Source organism: Balaenoptera acutorostrata, chromosome 2 (assembly GCF_949987535.1).
Source record: "Balaenoptera acutorostrata chromosome 2, mBalAcu1.1, whole genome shotgun sequence".
Lineage (NCBI taxonomy): Eukaryota > Metazoa > Chordata > Mammalia > Artiodactyla > Balaenopteridae > Balaenoptera > Balaenoptera acutorostrata.
The window spans coordinates 56682248-56704112 of NC_080065.1; the positions used below are offsets into that span (position 1 = coordinate 56682248).

A 21865-nucleotide genomic window follows, 5' to 3' on the forward strand; every position below is an offset into this window, starting at 1 on the left:
TTAATTCTTCCAATCTGTGAGCACAGTGTATCTTTCCATTTGTTAGTGTCTTCAGTGTCTTTCATCAGTATAGAGAAATATGAAATGAAATAATATTTGTAAAAACACCTGGAAGAATTCCTTGTGTCTATGAAACATGATGTAGGTGTGTTAAACAAATAAAATAAAATGACTTCATAATATAAGGAAATGAAAAAGTGTTTTTTCTTTTCCCAGAAATGTCTTTTTCTTAGGTAATCTTCATCTCTGAGCTCTTATGCTGCCTGTCTTTCCTTTTAAAAAGTCACAAAACTGAAGTGTTTGGGGCTTTGGTCTTATGCTTGCAATCTTTAGCAATATCTTCTTTGCTACTCAGAAATACTTTCTTCCATTTCTTACTTACTCTGTCCCTTTTGCTTGGACCTTCTCTCTCCTTCTGAGTACAGTGCTTGGCATAAAGTGAAAAACATGAAAAATGTCTTTCTTTAATGAAATCTCCTCCCTTGCTTTCTTTCCCTCTAATCATTCTACCAGTGACAAATCGCAGTAGACTTTCCCTCATTGGACGTGGAAGGATGAGAACTCAGGCTTTTCTAAGAGAAACACACACAGAAGAGTACTCATATTATTTTAAAATACTTACTGTAATTTGTTATTCTGTAAACACTTGAGCATCTACTGTGTGTCAGGCACTGTGTGTTTGGGTGTGAAGGCATTGGGACATGCAGTAATAGGACACACGTAGCACCTTGTAAGTTTCACCAGTGCTTACTCAAATTAGCATAGCAAAATATTTCCCACTAGAAGGGATCAGGGGGACCTCAGTGCACTTTCACATGGGCTACCTCATTTATTATACTACTAGACTGTCTTTTCACTTTTGAATCTCCAATACCTAAGTGTATTGCACAAACAGGCACAAAACGTTTCTTGTCTAAATGGATTTGTAATCTATTCTGTACATAGTAGGATAACATTTTCTTCCCATTTTGCTATCCAGTTACTCCCTTCTCCCATTACTAAATAATTCTCTCCCTGCTGATTTGTTATACCTCATCATATTTAATATATGTCCCGTAATATCTTGTTTCTTTCTGTGCTCTGTGTTTTCTTTAACCAGTACCACACTCTTTTTAGCAACTGTAGACATATATTTTCATGTTTATTCTTCTTCAGGTTTTTATGTGATAGGCTCATCTCTTTTTTTTTTTCACCTATTCATTTTGTTCTAGGTAAATGTTAGAATTGTATTTGAGGTTCACTCACCATGCCACATTTCCCTAAACGGAATATTAAAAATATACATTTCATTTAGAGGGAAGTGTCATCTTATGGTATCTTTTTTTTCATTCTAGAAATGTTTATTATACTCAGCTTAACTATACTGATAATAGCTTCTCTTTGTAAAGTGGTTTTTTTTTTTCCTTTTTATTACAGATCACAGTTTTCTCATTAAGATACCTTGAAGTATTTTTAACTTTTTTTATATATAAATAGAATTTTTTAAATCACATTTTGTTTTCATTATTGGTAGCAAAAGGGTTAGATTTTATATATTTATATGGGATCTATCCAGGCTACTTAACTCTTTTATTAACTCTGATAGGTTTTCAATTGATTCTGTTTGGCTTTCTTGACATAAAATTATATCATGTACAAATAACAATTTTTATTCTTCAGTATCTTTATCTTTTTTTTAACTGTCATATCACATTGAACCCTATTCTCAAGTAAGCATTACATAACAATCATGGTAGATGGTTTGCTCCTGGAATGCTTCTAGTGCCTTGTGAAGTGAAAGACTGTTAGTGTAAAATACACTCTCTAGTGTAAGAAATACTACAGTTAAAAGGGACATAGGGGCTTCCCTGGTGGCGCAGTGGTTGAGAATCTGCCTGCCAATGCAGGGCACACGGGTTCGAGCCCTGGTCTGGGAAGATCCCACATGCCGCGGAGCAACTAGGCCCGTGAGCCATAACTACTGAGCCTGCGCATCTGGAGCCTGTGCTCCGCAACGAGAGAGGCCGCGATGGTGAGAGGCCCGCGCACCGCGATGAAGAGTGGCCCCCGCTTGCCGCAACTGGAGAAAGCCCTCGCACAGAAACGAAGACCCAGCACAGCCAAAAATAAACAAATAAATTAATTAATTTAAAAAAAAAAAAGGGACATAAAACTGAACATTTTTCTTACATTACATAGTAATTTTGTCACATAGTGTTCTGTTCATATTTAATGAAGAATTGCTTGCCATCCAGAAAGAGAAATATCTTCGAGAAATATCTTCAAGAAATGAGTATATTGCCTGAATTTAGTGGACTGATCCCTTTTAATCAGAACTCTTTCTTGATTGGTTCTACAGTGAGGATGCTAATTTCTATGCTCTAGTCATGAGTTTAGAGAGGAATTGGGTCAAAACCCACCAAACCATCAGTTGAATGCCCTAGAGGGCCTGCAGTGTAGGAACAGAGGCCAGTCAGAAGTAGGCTAAATCATTCCAAAAGTGCAATAACTTTGAATCAGCTCAGGCTATGATTAGATTAAATGTGATTCATTCTCTGTCTAGAAGAGGAAGAGTAACCCTTTTTGGTAGAAGATGACATTATTTAGAGCATGTGTTCTCAAGGTGGGTAATATCTCTCCCAAGAGGGTAAACCTTGGTTCTTAAGTGGTGAAAAAATATTGACTATTACAGTGGTTTGTGTTTTTTAAAGGTCACAACACATAAAGAGATATACAGTATATCTGTGTTATTAAAATGCCGTGGGTGGGGTGGGGGAAACACTGACTTAGATTCTTCAATTTTTTTTTACACAACACCTGATAATCAAAAGTTGTAAGTATCCTAAGAGACAAGCCCATATGACCAAAACACACGAGAAAAGAAAGAGAACATAGTTTATAGTTGGAATTTTGCCCCAAAGATTGAATGGAATGTAGGGACTTAAAAATAACATGACTAATATGTTAAAAAAAAAAAAAAAGAAAAAATTGGAAAGTTTCACCAAGGAATTGAAATTTGTGGAAAAAGAGGCAAATAGAAAATTTTATGACTGAAAAATACAGTGTCTGAAATAAAGAACTTTTTGAATAGGTTTTACAGCAGATTAGACACAGCAGAAGACAGTATTCATAAATTAGAAGACAGGTTAATAGAAAATATCCAAACTGAACCAGAGAGAAGAAATAATATATGCATGTATTTCCACTAGCTAATGATTTGAAAAGAACCATATTTTTCCATATCCCTACAAGGAATAGGTATTTTAATACTGTTTATATTTTGCCACTTTATGTGTAAAGTGATATTTCATTGTTACTTTAATTTGTATTTCACTAACAAAACATTTTATGTTTTATTTTCCTGTTTAGATGTTCTTTTCTGAGAAATATTTATTCATATATTTGCCATTATGTCTCTGGGAGTGTATACTTATCAATTTGTACATTTTCTTGTATATGAGATATAACCTTTTGTTGTCTCCATTACAAACATATTGTCTAGATCTATATGTAAAATAGTTGATTAATATGCTATTTTAATTTGCAGCAAAAAAATCTGGATTTGTATACTGACAATTATACTGGAAGTGTATATAAAATGATACAAATTAGCTTTCAGTGAAGTAAGTCAGACAGAGAAAGACAAATATCATATGATATCACATATATGTGGAATCTAAAAATATGATACAAATGAACTTATTTACAAAACAGAAATAGACTCACAGACATAGGAAACACTCTTATGGTTACCAAAGGGGACAGTGGAGGGTGGGGGAGGGATAAATTAGGAGTTTGGGATTAATTTATACACACTACTATATATAAAATAGGTAAACAACAAGGACCTACTGTATAGCACAGCATACTCAATATCTTTTATTTTTTTTAGGCAAGAAGTAGATTTATTAATATAGGACACTTGCGAGGGATACGAGCAGCAGGCGAGGGGCCCTACCCGCAGAACTAAGTGGGAAAGCAGGTTTTTTTAGGGAGACACACACTCCACAGACAGACGGCAGGCTGTCTCGGAAGGCGAGAGGCCCTGAAATATAGAGTGGTTAGTTTGTATGGGCTGGGTAATTCCATAGGCTAACAAGTGGCAGGATTATTCCAACTATTTTGGAGAAGGGGTGGGGATTTCCAGGAGTATCTTATAATAACCTATAATGGAAAAGAATCTGAAAAAGAATATATATATATGTATATGTATATTTCTGAATCACTTTGCTATACACTGGAAACTAACACAACATTGTAAATCAACTGTACTTTAATAAAAAAAAAAATTAGCTTTCACAATTGATTCTAAATTACATTGGTAAGAATAGAGTAATTGTTTTCTATATTCCAGACTGTCACGTATACAAGTTTGTGTGTGCACGTATTTCATAATTACCCTTGTAATTTAGCTTGTTATGACAAAAGCTGTTGGAGATAACTTTATGTTCTCAGTTAACTTTCTTAATGATTTTCTTTTGGGTCTTGGATTAATTATGTCATTTTACTTTATGTTTAGAAATTAATATAACTATTGTCTAATTTGCACATTACACATTTATTTAGGTATAATTAAATAGCTTGTAGCTTACATGCAGTTCAGGGTAACACTCTGTTATTGATACCAGCATGAAAGTGTGTCTCTGTGTGTAAGTGGGAGGGCGCACGTATGCTGTTCCCTTGTAGATCTAGAATTGTTGGATTATTGGCTTACATACATACAAAAATTTTCCATTGATTTCTCCCTGTCATGGTAAAGTAGCCATGATAGATGTCATACCTCAAATGTTTCATTAAGGGTAATTCTGTCATGAAAGATAGTTCACCTGAGGATTGCTTGCTTATTTTGGCTTTGAAGACTGGCCATCCCAGTTCTACCACTTACCACCCCACTTAACCTTAGACAAGTTAAATAACCTTTCTAGGTCTTAATTTCATTACCAGTGAAATGAGGTTGATGAGTAGTATCACCTCATAGAATTAAATGTGATAACGCATGTCAAGTGCTCACCCAGAGCAAGCACTTATGAATGGAAACTGTAGTTAGCATATCTGGTAAAACCTGCCTGTTCACATTTTGGTTGAAATACAGAGGTCAGACTCTGAGATTAAAGAGTATGTAAAGATTCTTCCCTGTGTTCTAAAATTGTTACTGCTTTTAAAAAGTGAGCAGTGACTTCAGGGAAGTTTCACGTGCCCAAGTAGATCTTGATGTCATTTTCTCATGGAAGCTGTAGCACAGCAGCTGAAATATATTTACATAAAATTAAGACAGTAACAAATTCCAAGAGGCAGATTTGTTTAATAGCGTTGCATGGTGGAATCACTTGGTCAAATTCTGTCTTTAAGCCAAAATTACTGCTAATAGTACTTAAGACTTTTTAGTATTTATTTGAATATTTCCATTCTTTCTCCTGGAATGCCAGGCTATCAGTGACAATAAGGAGAGTTGTGTGCTTACAGAAGAACAGTGCTGTCTTTTCCCTATAGTAGCATTCTGAAATATTTGGAGGCTATGCTGAACGCATATGCTTTTCTTCTTTTTTTAAAGAATCAAAGTTAGAGCATGAAGAATGGTAGAAATTTCAAAATGATTCTGAAGTAGCAAAGATATGCTTTGCATTCACTGGTCTTCTCTGATAAGTCAGTTTCAGTTTTCAAGGAACCTCAAGGGTTCTGGTGACATTAACATTACATATCTTACGTAAATGTTGAGTTTTTTTTAAGGTACAGGTAACCCTCTTCTCACTTTCTGCTCTGTGAATGAGTATGATTCCTATTTTTAAAGCATTATGAGGTATTTTCTGATTTCGCTATTTAAAAAAACAAGTTTGCAATTTATATTATATTCTGAATGGTTTTGGTGCAGTTAATTGCTTTTTGCATTGCCATGTATGTTATGTTGCATCTATTTCTAAAATAATGGGTTAGTTTTCCCATTAATAGAGAATATTGGTTCTGAATGACCTATATGATAAGCAGTAACCTTATTTTGTATAGTTGTTTTAAAGGTTACAATCACCTACCCATTGGTTGCTCTGAGAGATTTTAAAATAAAAATCTTCAAAGCCATCTTTGGATTATATCCTTTTACTAGTTAAAAGATTTCTGTCATGATAAACTTTTAAGTCGGTGGTAATTTGGCTTTAATTTGAAACTTTATTTTAGAGTAATAGAAGACACTGGAACTTCTTTCTAAATAAAACTGTTTCTTTACAAGAGACAACATTTGTAAAGCACCTATGAGAGTGTCTGGCCCAATACATCTCAAATCTCTCCCCTCCCTATACCTTTTTCTTTGTAGTATGTATATACTATGTTTCTTCTGATGCCTCTTTTCCCAGTAGTTATAGACACATGAATTTATAGCTGTGTTCTGTACCAGTTTTCTATTGCTGTGTAACTAATTACCATAAGCTTAATGGCTTAAAACAACACCCGTTTATCATCTCCTAGTTCTGGACATTAGAAGTCTGGGCAGGGCTCAGCTCTGTTCTCTTCCCAGCTCACATGGTCAGCAGAATTCAGCTCCTTACAATTGCTGAGTTCACAGTATCTTCCACCTTCTTTGATCCAGTGAAGCCATTCTCTGATGCTTCACCTTCTTGAAGTATTTGCCTGATTAGGTCAGGCCCATACAGGATAATTTCCTTTTGATTAACTCAGCACCAGCTGATGAGTAATCAAGTCATTGGTGTGGTATTCCATCATCTTGACAGGTCTGGCCACAGTGGACGGAGTTGGGGGGAGTATACATGAGTGTAAGTTATTGGGGTCTTCTTAGAATTCTGCCTGTCATATCCTGGGCTTTTAAAACTTTTCTCTGAGGAAAGAGATACTTGAACATGACTACTTCCTGGTGGTGAGGTAGTGTTATGACCTCCATTTTACAAACGAGTGAAACTTAGACCCACAGAAACAAAATCACTGGCCCAAGGTCTCACTGACTTAAAGGGCCAAACAAAAATCCTTAGAGGCAGAATCTCCAATTGAGGGAGAGCCTCATTTTTAGCTGCTTTTTCTTAAACAGGCACAGGTTTTCAAATGAGCTCTTTTCGAACAGTTCATGTTCAGATGCTTGTTTGAGACCTCTGAACTCATTTCCCCAGGGAAGCTATGCCAGAAATGACGGGTGAGTTCCCAGGCTGCCCCACAGAGTCCGACTGAACACATACTCTCAGGCAAATTGTCTGAGTAGTGCAGAACCCCTCGGGTCCTAATCCCTGAGCCCCATGGAGACGATCAAAGATCCTGGCACTGTGCAGCTGGTATGGCTGCCTTGTGTGATGGAAGTCCCCGAGGCCCGGGCCACCCAGGGAGGGCAGGAGGAGATGCTGCCCTCAGCTGTCTTTGTGCCTGCTGGCAGGTAGATGGGGACAACAGTAATATCTGCTTCTGTTGTCATGGGAGTAGCTTCCAGCGTTGAGTATTGGGATCATATTTAGTTTATCAATTGGGTAATTATGTTAGACTCTATATACAGAATCTTGTTAGTTGAATTATCTTGTGTACAGAATCATTTGGCAAGTGATGTCAGGTTTTTAAATGGGGCCGTTAAACTTGTGCCGTAGCTTATGTGTGAAACTATTCGACAATCATTTCTACTCTTCACTTTTCTGTAACCATATTCTTTTGGATATATATTTAAAAAATGGCTTAGAAAGCTTATATCAAACTAATATCTACATGTTAGCTAGAATCGCTTCAAAACAGCACAGCCTCTCTTTCTCTCTCCTTCCCATCTTGAGTTCTATCACGGTCTTCCTGTCTTTAAAACGTGCTTGAGGAAAGAGAGAGAAACGTGAATGATTCCCAGGGAATCCCCACAGACAGAAGGAACCACTCTCAGGCTGAAATTATTGAAGAGAACCGAGGTGGTGCCCATGACCGGAATACAGGGGGAAGGAACTGTGTCGGTGAAGGTCAGATGGAAGGTGACTGAGAAGAGAAGAGAGAGGAAGGAATATCTGGTTTTATTTTTTCTTTAACTCTTTTTGTTGCTTTGCCTTCAGTTTTACAGCTCAGTGTCATGCTTTGTGACTTTGAGGAAATTATTGAACTTTATGGATCTTAGGAACAAAGTACTGATGTTTGCCTACATTTAAACTTTTTTTTTTTAAATCCTAAATTTTACTTTCTTTTCATTCACTGCCTCAGGTAAAATAAATAAATAAATGAATTCTATTCCCTTTTGATCTTCATTTCAGGTTATTCAAAATGTATGGCTGACAGCCTTCAAAGGAATAATGCAGGCCTTGGATGTTTTATTCAGTGTATTGCTGCTCTGGCCTTTGCTGCAGCTATTCAGATTGCTACAGAAGTGCCTGAAAGGTTGTCATGGATTTTGCCAGCGGTAAATGACAAGTCGTAATATATACGGCGAATGTTCTAGGTGTATTGGAAATTACCGTCGCAGCCCCTAATTCATGGAAGTTTGTTTGTTTCCCATGTAATACTCAAAGTTCAGTCTAAATTCTTTAGTCAGATAGATTTGGGTCTTATCTCACATGCAATGCGTAGAGTAAAAATAATTTAGAATGCAATCACAAGTGGGGAAGCAGTAACTTTTTAAAAGCGCACAGTAACTTTTTAAACAGGTTGTTTTTAACAGTTCTGTGCCATTGGGACAAATGCCATTCCCTTTTAATACCCTCTCCCTTTAAGATGTCTACTTCCTTTTGCATTGGCTGCAGTGAAATCTTTCGAAAATCATTACCTTAGTGCCCCCTAATGAAATGTAAATAAAATGAATGATTACAGCTTGATTATGGGTCCAGTATTTATGAGGCTCCTGGTAACTTGCTGCATAAATTTAAGTATGTGAGTAAATTCTCTTAGGGACAGTCAGTGTGAGAGTATTTTATTTTTCTTTCCTATTTTTTATGACGTACTAATTCTTTTCACCTCTGAATTCTTTATTGTTGTTTCTGCCTTAGAAGAAGTAGGACCCTGGAAAACAGATATATTTTTTTTTCTGGATGACTTTTATGGTCCCTGTAGGGTTTGGACCAGACGTGAGTTTCAGCCTGATCCTGACCTGTCAAAGGAACGTTAAAATAAAGGAACACAGCTTTTTTTTTTTAATTCCTATACTGTGTCCATCTCCACACGAGGAAAAAAATGTATGAACATTTCTCTCTTCCGCATTTTCTCATAAAGCACATCAAATTTCAGTCTATACTTTCATGGAAATCATGAGGGAATGGGTTAACATTGTTCTCTGATTACTTAGGGATTTCAAGTATTTTAAGTTTTCCACTTTGCCATCTAGATATTGGAAGCTAACCTCCCGCTCACTTTATTCTCAATACCATTTTCACTGCAGTCTTTTCTTTCTAGAAGAATTATTATAGTGAAATTTCCATAGGACAGTCTCTTCCCTGCTGTAATGCTTCTCCATCCTTCAAAGCATTTTCTCTGGCAGGAGACAGAATAACCCTTAAAGCTTGTACCAACCAGGCTCAGGCCCCACAGGAAAGGAAAGTTGAATTTTAATTTGGATTTGAGATCATTTGAGATCATAAGACATTTTGTGTCTTATTGTTGGTTCTCAAGAATTTGATTCTTTTAGAGGCAGCAGCCTACAATGTGAAGAAGCTTGGGACTGAACTTGGTAAAGATACGTTAACATTTATTTAATTATCTTGTGCTATCTGGGGACTTTTTTAAAAAAAATTCTTCTCCCATGCAAAATATGAAGGAAAATAAGAGTATCTAGATGACAGGCTTCACATATGAAGTGACTGTCCCTCTCATCCACAAGGCAGGTGTCACAGGTCCCATCCATTCTGAATCCCACATTTGTATAGAAGGGGGTGGGGTGATGAAGAGGACTGGTGGCTTATAGGGCTTAAACCTGCTCAAAGACTGAGCTCCCAAGTTGGCTGAGCAGGTAGAAAAGGAAAGGTGAAGCTGAAAACCCATGTCATTTTCTGATTTGGATTATTTGTCTTGGAACCAAAGATTGAGTTCTGTTAGAATGTGGGCATGATAAGAGAGATGTATAATCTGATTCCAAGTTTTAGGTTATCTGGGAGGGGGTAAGGCATTGCTGATATTCACATGGAAACTGTGTCATGTCATCGGAGATTCCTCTTGAGCGGTTCTCTGCTGTTTGGCATGACAGAATTATCAAAATTTGTGGCTTTACACTTCTCCTTTCTCACCCTCTGATACTCAAAGCCTTTTTGTTGGCTCTCCCCATCTCCGCGGCTGGTCCAGGGCCAGCCACCTCAGCCTCTCTCTCTCCAGGTAGCTCTCTAGTGCACTTTGCAAGCTACATGGCTATTATTGCTGTTCACAGATGATGCCATCTGTATCACTGGCTTGCATGGACTTGAATAAAACATGGCACGCTGGACTTCTCAAGATAGCCCAGAGTGATTCTGATTTCTCTAGTCAAGAATGGTGACTAAGCCTTCTAGAAATAATCTCTAGAAGTTGAATTTGATGCCTTCACCCCTGTGACTATACTTTTAGTTGTCTTTGTTAACTGTTCTTTGTCAAGTACTTATTGAGTGCCTTCTCTGTGTGAGCATTGTGCTAAGTAAACATTTAGTATAAAACGGTGAACAGAAAAGGCCTGGCCCCTGCCCTTAGGGGGTTTATATTAATATATATTAATTAAAATTTACCCTGTTTGTGATACGTGCTCCGAAGGAAAAGAGCAGAATATTCTAGGTGAAGATAATTATAGGTCTAATTTAGGTCAGGAGGTCAGGGGAGACCCCTTTGAGCAAGTGACGTTTAAGTTGAGGTAAATATTTTAATTTAGTAAAGTAGAAGAAAGGCATTTTTTTGTAAGATAAATTTGAGTTGTTTTATCATAGGGTTCTTAAAGCAGTTGAAGTCATAGATCCTTCATATATATTTAATCTTACAGTGCTAACTAAGTGTTAAACTTTAGATGTTACAAAAAAACCCAAAAAAATTAAAAAATTCAAAATGTATAAAATGTTTATAAATAATAATCCCTATTAAGGGGAAGAATACTTGGGGACAAAGAATAAATATTGTGGTAAAATGGTTGAATATGGAAATAATGAGGGTTGGGAATGAAGATAATTACTTATTTTGGCAACAGGAAAGGTCTGAGTTCAGACAACAAATTTGAGTAACTATGATGTGTCAGAGTGTGTACTAGGAGATAAGATGCCGTGTCAACCACCACAAGTGTGCCGTTTAGTTCAGAAACAGATGATGTCCTTCAGTCATCCTAAAAACCAAAAATGTTCAGTACACTGGTCTAAGAGGCACTTGCTTTTGGGGAGGGAGCAGATGTTTTAACATAATGTTGTCAATATCAGGTCAAGAAAATAAAAGTAAAGTTAATTAGGATTTAAATGGATCCCTGTTGAATGTTATATGCTATAAATGTAGACTATACTTTCCCAATGCACTTTGCAATACTTAAGGAACATTCATCAAATTGATCCTTCATTAGGCTACAGAAAGCAATCTCAATAAATTATCCAAAGCGGACTATTACAGGTTCTCTTCTCTTCCTAGCTGGGTGACCTTGGACAGGTTAATTACTACTTCTCTGCCTCCTTTCCTCATTTGTAAAATGGGGTAAGAATGCCTATAGGTTCAAGTATATGAAATTGACACAAATGCTACAAGTTAGATATCTTTATAGTATAATACTAGAAATTAACAAGATTTTTCAAAAATTTTGGGAATGTTCTCCTAAATGAAATTTGACTAAAAGAAAAACATAAAAATTATAATTAGAAATTCTTTAAAGGGTAATAGTGATCAACCAAAATATTACAAATTTAAAAATTCAAGTTCTGCTCAGGAGAAAATAGTTTAAAATGTGTTTTTCAGCATATAGAAAGCATTTTGTGTTTTCAGGTGACCCATCTCCATGTATATACCTCAGCAATCACTTGATATTGTTGCAAAATTCATTGATCTTTGATTTTATAAGATGCTTATTTCAGCAATTCCTGGTGTCCTGAAAAGGTCCTATATTTGCATCGAAAGACTGTAATTTTCAAGGGAAGAAATGGGAATTGGAGAAGGATTTTCAGATTACAAAAAAGTGATATTTGTATTTCAGACTGCATTCTCTTTTTGGTTTTCTTCTTTGGATTCATGATGCCACCTAGGCCCAGCTTATTTGTACTTGGGGGACGGCTCTTACAAGCTAAAAAAAAAAAAAAAAAGTTGACTGTGAGGGAGATGAGATAGGATACACTCTTTTTAAAAAACTTTTAAAAATACACATTGATGAAGATGGAAAATACAACACTAACAACATGTAATTCTCTTTGTGTTGCTTGGCTAATTGAAATAGACAGGCGTGAGCCCTCATTTTCTCTTTTGCTCAAACAAAATGCTTGAAGTCCGAGCAGATATTATGACCACAAAGGCAACATTAGTCTTTCCAGACTTTAATTTCACCTCTTGTATTGTTTAGTAGAACTTGGAATATCAGGGTTAAAATCAATATAAAGTCTGTTGTTAAGGCAAACAAGTTTGGGCCAACTTGTCCTTCCTTCCCCCGCTTCCTCCCCCAGAATATAGCCAATAAACCTTTTCCATAAAATCCTATTTTTAAGCCAAGTAAACATTTTATATTAAAACTAGGAAATACTGATTTTCATTATTATTTCCAGGAAGGTACACATAATAGTTATTCAGTAAATGTTCGCTGAAGGAATGGCAGCTATCAAACATGGAATATAAAGAAATGGCATTTGTTTTTTCATTGCTCTGCTGGTCTCCGTCGAGTGCATTGCACCTAGTCATGTAATTTTGGTGTTTTTGTTACTATGACTTCAAACAGCAGGGCGACACACACGTATGGGTCATCTGTTACGGGTTGTCAGATCGTCATAGCATTTCATAATAACTAAATGATATGCTTGACTTGGAATTATGCAAGATACGTTGGGGCCAGAAATTTCAGAAAGATGAGCATTTTTAAAAGAAGGCTAAAGATCTTCAATGATGATGCAAACATTTGTGCCTCTTCGTTACACATTGTCTTCCCCAGGTTTCAAAACCTGGGGTGTCCATACATGTTGATGATGACATTTCCCTAAAAGAGCTTAACTATTGCATATGGCCCTTTATGTTTAAAATTCACTGATGATCTTCTGAATTTTTCCTTCTTTCTTTTAACTGGTTTGAATTTACCATTCTCCCCCTCTTATTTAAAAGATAAGGTTTTTCTTTCATTTGTCAATCTTCACGTTACCGTTTTAGGTCTCTATAGATGTTGCATCTATTATTTATAAAAATTTTCACATAGCTTCAATTGTGGAAAATGCCTTAATTGTGTAATTCACAATGCGAAAAAATTTTTAAAGATATTAAAAAATTAGACATCATTAGGATAACCTATTGAAGAGGGCCTTTCTCTAATGAGGAACTCTGCTAATGTGGGTTGAGCTCTTGAAAGATGGTGGTGTAGCTGTTAATGGGTCAGCAGTTAACAAAAATAGAAAATAGTAAGGATGGTGCTATATAGTCTTTGCCCCTGATAATCTATCCAAACAGGAGATAACTATGGTGTTGCTGAGTGTGGAGACAGAAGAGGTCTTTTATCGGTTATCACCTCTAGAAAGTGCTTTGTAGTTTGTGAAGCTTTTTCCCAGGTCCTGTGTCATTTAATTTAATTTTTGTTTGTTGGCCATTTTTGACAGTTTACCTGTCCAAAAATAGAGTTTACTAGCTTACCTTTTGGGTTACGTATCCAGAATATATCTGATTTTATGCAATATGTTTTCCAAAATGCTACTGAAAATCAATTTTTGGTGAATTAAGTATGTTGAATATCTTACCTAGAAAAATGCTCCTGGAATCATTTTGTCAAGTAAATGTCAATGCTTTTACTTTATGATTTGGAAAAGTGTAGTGTATTTTAATAAAAAGAACAAAGTAGTTGGGGTCAGAAAAATCCAACTTACTAACTGTATAATGTTGAGTGAATAATTAGTTATTTTGGTCCCAGATACCCGCATAAAATTTGCCCCTTTACTTTAGCATTCTGTATTTTCTGAATATTTAGGTTTGTATTTTCCTGTGGATTTGTCCCTTTATTCCATTTTCTAGTTTTCTATTTTCTTTGGTTCTGACCTAATGTACTTGTACCTTTGTGTATGTGTGTGTACTTTTGCTTTTTTACTTTGCTTCATTTATTAATTTAACAAATAGTGAGTAGTGTATGTGTGTATTCTTATATGTTGCCCCAAATCCTGCATGGAATGATGTAGAGTATAAATAAGTTTTTAAAAAGAGGGAGTATATTTGAGAAGTGTGTGAGAAAGCTGTAAAACCTCTAAAATAGATTCTTTGCTTTTATGAGAGATGCAGCTTGAGACTTAGAGGAATCCCCAGATTCACAAGTTTGAGGAATTTTTACAAACTGTGTATATCGATATAACCAGCACTTAGGTCAAGAAACAGAACATTATTTGTCCCTCAGGAGCCCCCTTCATACTTCCTGTCACTGCCTCCATAACCGCTATCTTGACTTCTAAAAGTATAGATTGTTTTGGCCTGATTTTGAACTTCCTATAAGTAGATAGGATAGGATAGGTATACATTTTTTTTCTTTTCTTTTTTTTTTAATTGTAAAATACACATAACAAAATTTACCATGTTTTTAAGTGTACTGTTCTGTGGCATTAAGTGCCTTTGCATTGCTCTGCAACTATCACCACCTTACCTCCACAGAACCTTTTCATCTTTCCAGACTGAAATTCCATACCCATTAAACACTAACTCCCCATTCTCCCCTCCCCCAAGCCCTGGCAACCACCATTCTACTTTCTGTCTCTAGGAATCTGACTCTTCTAGGTACCTCATATAAGTGGAATTATATAATATTTATCCTTTTGAGGCGGCTTATGTCACTTAACATATCTTCAAGGTTCACCCATGTTACAACATATGTCAAAATGTCCTTCCCTTTTCAGGCTGAATAACATTCCATTTCATGTGTTTATCATATTTGGTTTATCTGTTCATCCATCGATGGACACCTCCATCTTTCTGTTGCAGACTGGTCGGTGTGCTCTGTAGGTCTGCTGCATGGCTATTTTCTTGGGATTTCCTTTTACCATCACTACGCTCATCCTGGTAATTCCCTTCACTTCTCCTCATGCACTGTCCTTTGCTTGATCTTATGCATTTCTCTTAAATGGTTTACTTCATTGTTTAGCATATCCCCCAGTACTTTCTTGAGAAAAGGTGTACCGGTGGTTAATTTGGTACCTTATATGTCTTAAGCTATCTTTAGCAAACTATGTAGATGATGGTGATAAGCCTTCTCTGTCGAGAAAGGATCTCATTTTGTTTGGGGAAGGAAGAGGAACAGGAGAGAGCAGGAGACAGGGAGGAGAGAAAGAGTAGAAGATGCTTCTGCCCTGATCTTTCCTCATCATGCCCCACTAGGAGGGGTCCTATCTTAGTCATCTTGCTTCTCTAATGTCTTGCCCATAGGAAGCAGTTGAGATGTGTCCTTCAATGAATGAACACACATGGACAGCCTCATGTTACCTGCTTTATGAAGTGATGAACAATCCTTAGAGGTCATTAACTGGCTTCTCAAAAAGGCCTGCTTGATCAACCAATACCCGTTATTAAAGATATCGCTAAAATCGAAACCTGGTTCTTTATCTCCACGGCATATAGAACATAAAACTGATTCCTCCTTTAACTTTTATTCTATCCTTCTTCCTGTTTTGCTCAATGATAAAATCCTTAAGGATCAAACTTTTATATGATTCATCCTTACATCCCACACAATGCCATGCCTTATATAAATGCTTAACAAGTGTTTGTTGCATTACTACAATCAGACACATGACTTTCTTTAAGGCCATTAAATGAGACAGCCTGTCCCAGCTTCAGAGACTTTGCAGTTGCTGTTCCCTCTGTCTGTGGTACTTTCTTCCCGACTCTTCATGAGCTGGTTCCTTTTCATTCTGCAAATGAAGCTTGCACATCACTGAGTCCTCCTGGTCTCGATCTAAAAGCACTGTCTACTCCCTGAGTCACTGATGGTCATATCACCTGTGGTGGCCCCTACACAATACCCGTCCTTATCAGAAATGATCTTAGTTATGTCTTTATTTAGTTTCCCCAACTCAAATGGACTCCACAGATGGATCTTTCCATCTCATTCACTGCTGTATCTCTCATACCTAGAACAGGGACTGCTAAATAAAATTTTGTTTTTATTAAAAAAAAGGTTTTTTTTGCAGTATAGTTGATTTGCAATGTTTCAGATATACAGTAACATGATTATGAATTATATCAGCTATTGAGAGAGTGAAAATGTTAATAATATGGTCTAACTATTATTGGGTTATGTGAGTTGTAAAAGAAGAGAGCAGACACACACACACACACATATGCACCTTTTTTGAACGTTTTCCTCAACCATGCTCACCTTTTAAGAATATATAAATAATTGAACATTCAGGCAGGATGATACTCATTTTCACTCTTGCCTTAAGGTTTTGTATCTTTCTTGAACCTAGAGAGACAAAATATCAGAAAATATTGGATTGGGGAGATCTGCCCCTTGAATTTCATCTAAGAAGTCAAACCCTATGTGTAAATCCTGTCTGCCTATGTACCTCAGGTCAATGTACCCGGCCAGGCGTGTGAGACACCCCTTTATCCGTGGCCTCGGAATCACAGTGGAGCTCATTTGGCTGTAGTTTGGGATGTCTTGCTTTGCAGATTTCTGTATCTAGGTTACTGCTTGGGTGTGGCATAGAGACCCTGGTAATTAGGTTTCCGTGATTACAGATACTTCTGAGGCTCTGGTTGTAAAAAGCCCTTCCCCCTGAAAACAGGACAGAGCCCTTCCCCCTGAAAACAGGACAGAGCATTGCCTACGCTTAGGTTAGTAATATTGCTGAGAGACGAAATATCGACTGAGAAGTGAAACAATAAGACTGCTCTTTTTTTTCCCCCCTAAGCTGAATGCAGTGAAATCAGAACCAAAATGTTTGAAACTGGTTAATGATGCTGAGGGTCCTGCAGAAATTGACGCTTGCCTTTACAGCAGGATTCCTAGAGCAGCACCGTTTGTTTGTTTTTTTTAAATAGAGGTTTTGCAATTTTTCATTAGTTTTTTAAAGTTTATTTATTTTATTTATTTATTTTTGGCTGCGTTGGGTCTTCGTTGCTGCACGTGGGCTTTCTCTAGTTGTGGCGAACAGGGGCTACTCTTCATTGCTGTGGCTTCTCATTGAGGTGGCTTCTCTTGTTGCGGAGCACGGGCTCTAGGCACGCGGGCTCAGTAGTTGTGGCTCGCGGGCTCTAGAGCACAGGCTCAGTAGCTGTGGCGCACGGGCTTAGTTGCTCCGCGGCACGTGGGATCTTCCCGGACCAGGGCTCGAACCCGTGTCCCCTGCATTGGCAGGCAGATTCTTAACCACTGCGCCACCAGGGGAGTCCATAGAGCAGCACTGTTGATTTGCGGTTGGGTAATTCTTCGTTGTGGGGCTGTCTCGTGCATTGCAGGGTGCTCAGCAACGTCCCTGGCCTCTGCCCAGGTGTGACAACCAAAAATGTCTCCAAACACTGCCAGCCCTAGTTGAGAACTACTACTCTAGGTAATACATAGAAGAACCCTGCCTTAAGCCATGCCACTGGATTTGTTCAAAACCCATATGTATTGCCACCATTAATGTGGCTGCGTGGTTTCCTTTCCCGTACGTAAGAAGAGAAGACTGCTTAGCTGCAGCCAGTGTGCATGTCTTCTTAGTGATGCCAAAGTAGTTTAAACCAGTGTCTTCCCCAAATACTCATCTCCCGTCAAAACGCAGCTCCCTAGTCTAGTGTGACCTTGGTTTTCTCTGCACGCACATGTGAGCAACTGGTCCTTGGTGTGTGCCTTCCAGCCAGTGGGGGCCTTTCTGGGTCTTCATATGGTATCTGAACATGTCCTGATCTTCCAGTTTCTTGGAGGCCACTCTCTGAGGTCATGGCTCTGGCACTTAAGTTATCTAACGCTGTGGAGATCTATAATTATAAGAAAAAGGAGGGTAAGTCTCTTTGGTTGGTGGTTGCAGCAGTATAGGGAGGGACATTTATTCATGTTTCAGCAGATAGGTATTGGATACCTGTGTGAGCCGTTCTTGGCACTGGAGATACAAACGACCCAGTTACCTTCTAGGAGCCTCCTCTCATAGGGAAAGACAGATAATCAAAAAATGAATATAAAATATGTCCAGTGATGATAAGTGCTGAGGAGAGAAAGACATTAGGATGATAAGGAAACACTAGGTGTGGGGAAGGCTTGCAATTTCACATAGGGAGGACGTTTGGATGCCTCAGGGGAAAAGAGTTTCAGGCAGAGGAAGCAGTAAATGCAAAAGCCCTGGGGTAGGAGTGTGCTTGGTGTATGTGAAGAACAGCCAGGAGTGAGAGCGGGAGTTGTAGGGGAAGAGGCCAGGAAGGTGGGCCTGTACATGTCACGTGGAGCTTTTCAGGCCTGGTAAGAACTCTTCTTCAATTTCTTATTACAGAAAATTTCAAACATGTACTAGACAGAAGAGTATAATGAACCCCCTATCTACCTGTCACCCAGGCTTACTAAATAGTAACTCAGGGATAGTTTTCTTTTATATATATTATTGGGTTGGCCAAAAAGTTCGGGAAAAAAACCTGTGGAAAAACCCAAACTTTTTGGCCAACCCAGTATATCTTATAATCCCTCTCCAGATTGATTTGAAGCAAAGCCTAGACATATTATTTTTTTTTAACATCTTTATTGGAGTATAATTGCTTTACAATGGTGTGTTAGTTTCTGCTTTATAGCAAAGTGAATCAGTTATACATATACATATGTTCCCATATCTCTTCCCTCTTGCATCTCCCTCCCTCCCACCCTCCCTATCCCACCCCTCTAGGTGGTCACAAAGCACAGAGCTGATCTCCCTGTGCTATGCGGTTGCTTCCCACTAGCTATCTATTTTACGTTTGATAGTGTATATATGTCCATGCCACTCTCTCACTTTGTCACATCTTACCCTTCCCCCTCCCCATATCCTCAAGTCCATTCTCTAGTAGGTCTGTGTCTTTATTCCCGTCTTGCCACTAGGTTCTTCATGGCCTTTTTTTTTTTTTTTCCCTTAGATTCCATATATATGTGTTAGCATACTGTATTTGTTTTTCTCTTTCTGACTTACTTCACTCTGTATGACAGACTCTAACTCCATCCACCTCATTACAAGTACCTCCATTTCATTTCTTTTTATGGCTGAGTAATATTCCATTGTATATATGTGCCACATCTTCTTTATCCATTCATCTGTCGATGGACATTTAGGTTGCTTCCATGTCCTGGCTATTGTAAATAGAGCTGCAATGAACATTTTGGTACATGACTCTTTTTGACCTATGGTTTTCTCAGGGTATATGCCCAGTAGTGGGATTGCTGGGTCGTATGGTAGTTCTATTTGTAGTTTTTTAAAGAAAGACATATTATTTTATCTGTGAATATTTTGGGGTGCATCTCTGGAAGGTAAGGAATTAAAAATGATCCCGATCCCAATGTTATTCTTAAAAATAATTGATTACTATTAACAAATACCCAGTGTTGTGTGTATGTATTTGTGTGTTTGTGTGTATATGACTATTATACTGATTATTTTCTAAATGTTTGATTATGTGTTTGATATCAGGACTCCAAAAATAGTTTTTATGTTGTAATTAGTCAATATATCTCTCAAGTCTTTTTTAATGTTGAGGTTCTCTTTCCATCTTTTTTTTTTTTTTTTTTCCCTCCTGCTTTGAAAATGTTTAAGAAATCAGATCATTTGTCCTGGCTTTCACAGTCTAGCTTTTGCTGATCGTGTTTCTGTGGTATTAACATGTTCCTTTGTCACTGTATTTCCTATAAAATGATATTTTGATGTAGAGGCTTGGTTGTGTCCGGGGTAATGTGGCTTTTTTTGGTGAAACTACTTCATAGGTGTTGCATCAAGCAGCACGTAATACCCAGCTGTCTCTTTGTGATGTCAGCAGTCGTTGTTGGTTATGACCGAGATCTGTTGATTGCTTAGGGTTTGAAAGATGGTGATAATCTCATTGTGTCACCCCTTCTTTATTTACCACTTGGAATATGTCTATGAAGAGAATCATTTCCCATCTATGAGGTGGAATTTATAGGGAAAGCAGGATAAGTGCTTGCTTTTTTTCCTTTACCAGTTTTCAAAATTAATTGGGTAGTTTTCCAGCATCCTCCAAAGGTGACCCTGGCTGGCTGGCTGGCTGGCTTCCTTCCTTCCTTTTTTCCTCCCTTCCTCATCTTCTTGAACTCATGATTTCAAACTTTGGATACGTTTTAATATATTGCTATTGTCAATCCTATTGATGCTCAGTTGTCCCATTTTTGGGGCCAAGTTTGCTAGATTTTTGGCTTTTATTTGGAATAAGAGAGAAGCTAGTGGAAGATTTTGAGCGGAGGAGTGATATATTGTGGAAATGATCATTTTGGAGTTTGTGTGGCCAACAAAGGGTAGGAGGGTAGCAGGGAAGAAGTAGAGAGTCCAGTTAGAAGGAAATTACAGTAATCTAGTCAGGACATGGTATATCTTGGATCACTGTGATTTGGGTGAAAGAATGGTGAGATTCTGGGTATTTTAGCAAAGAAGCTTATTTGTGGGGGGAAGGGTAGAATGGGGAGCAAAGATGATCCCTCCTCTTTTGTGTTCCATCTTTATTATTTCTTGTTGTTATGCTTTTATGCTAATTACAGATATTTGTTTACATTCTGTCTGCCTCCCTATGGTCACTAACCAATGACTGTGTTCCCGGTGTGGATTTGTTGCCTCTAACAGGGAGGAGGGTTGGTTAGTTTTGTGAGCTCACACAGAAGGAGAAGTAACATTAACAGATGCCCCAGAGCAAATTGGCAGGTTAGGATATAGAGAAAGCGTATGGGAAGATCACGTGAACCTCCTCTGGCCCACAGGCACCTTTGTAGGTTTAGAAGCAGGTGACCCTCTAGATGGTGCAGAGCTGAGGGTGACTTTGTGAAAATGAGAAATAATAGGGTGGAAGCAGCACAGAGCATTGGTGCAGGCTTGGCAAAGTGGGAAGCAGGCTTGGCAAAGTGGGAAGCAGGCTGGATTTCAGCCCTGACTTCCCTCCCTGCCCAGCACCCTTGTGCAGGGCACAACCTGAACAACTGCACACGGCATCCCTGCATATGGCAGCCCCTGGGACAGGAGTAAACACACCCGAATCTAATTCCGGCACTGCCACCAACTGTGCGCCCTCAGCTTCGTCATCTGTGAAAAGATGGAGTTTGACTTCATGGCCTCTAAAATGTAACCACTTGAACACAGTTGTTTCACCACAGCTTGGCTATGTGTGGGTAGACTTGCAGTGCTTGAAAATGAGAAATCTTGCTAAAATAAAATCCTAATTTGTTCTAGTATTTCTTCTCAACAAACCAGTGGTTGCCAAATTTTAAAACATTTTAAAATGCATTAGAGGAAGTGAGTCAGATACGTTCTTCATACACGACAGTGGAAGTACACTGAGTCCCAAGTTATGAATACTGTGAAAAATTGTGTTCGTTGAATAAATACAGGATGAAACTTTCAGTCTTCCAGAATATATGTTCTCCCTTTCCTTATTTGTATTTGATTGCTCGTTAACGTATGTATGTATCACTGTGACGTTCTTAAAAATCAGCTTTCCAAAATAAAAATACAAGCTCCCATCTCTTGTGTATCCAGTTGGTATTTTCCCACCGTAGGGTTTTGCCTGTTCACACAAGTCTTTGCCTCACAGCAGAGTTCAACTTCCCCCAAATTAAAGCAGTTAGTTTATTCCTCTTTCTGATGATTGCCATATATAGGAAAAAAATCTATTTATTTTCGTTGGGCACCGATCCCCGTGT

General features: G+C 37.9%; 1 protein-coding gene across 7 annotated transcripts in view; it reads left to right on the forward strand.

Moving 5' to 3' along the window:
* Positions 1-21865, forward strand: part of MAST4 (microtubule associated serine/threonine kinase family member 4) — a 569167-nt gene that overhangs the window by 337563 nt on the left and 209739 nt on the right. The window lies entirely within an intron of this gene.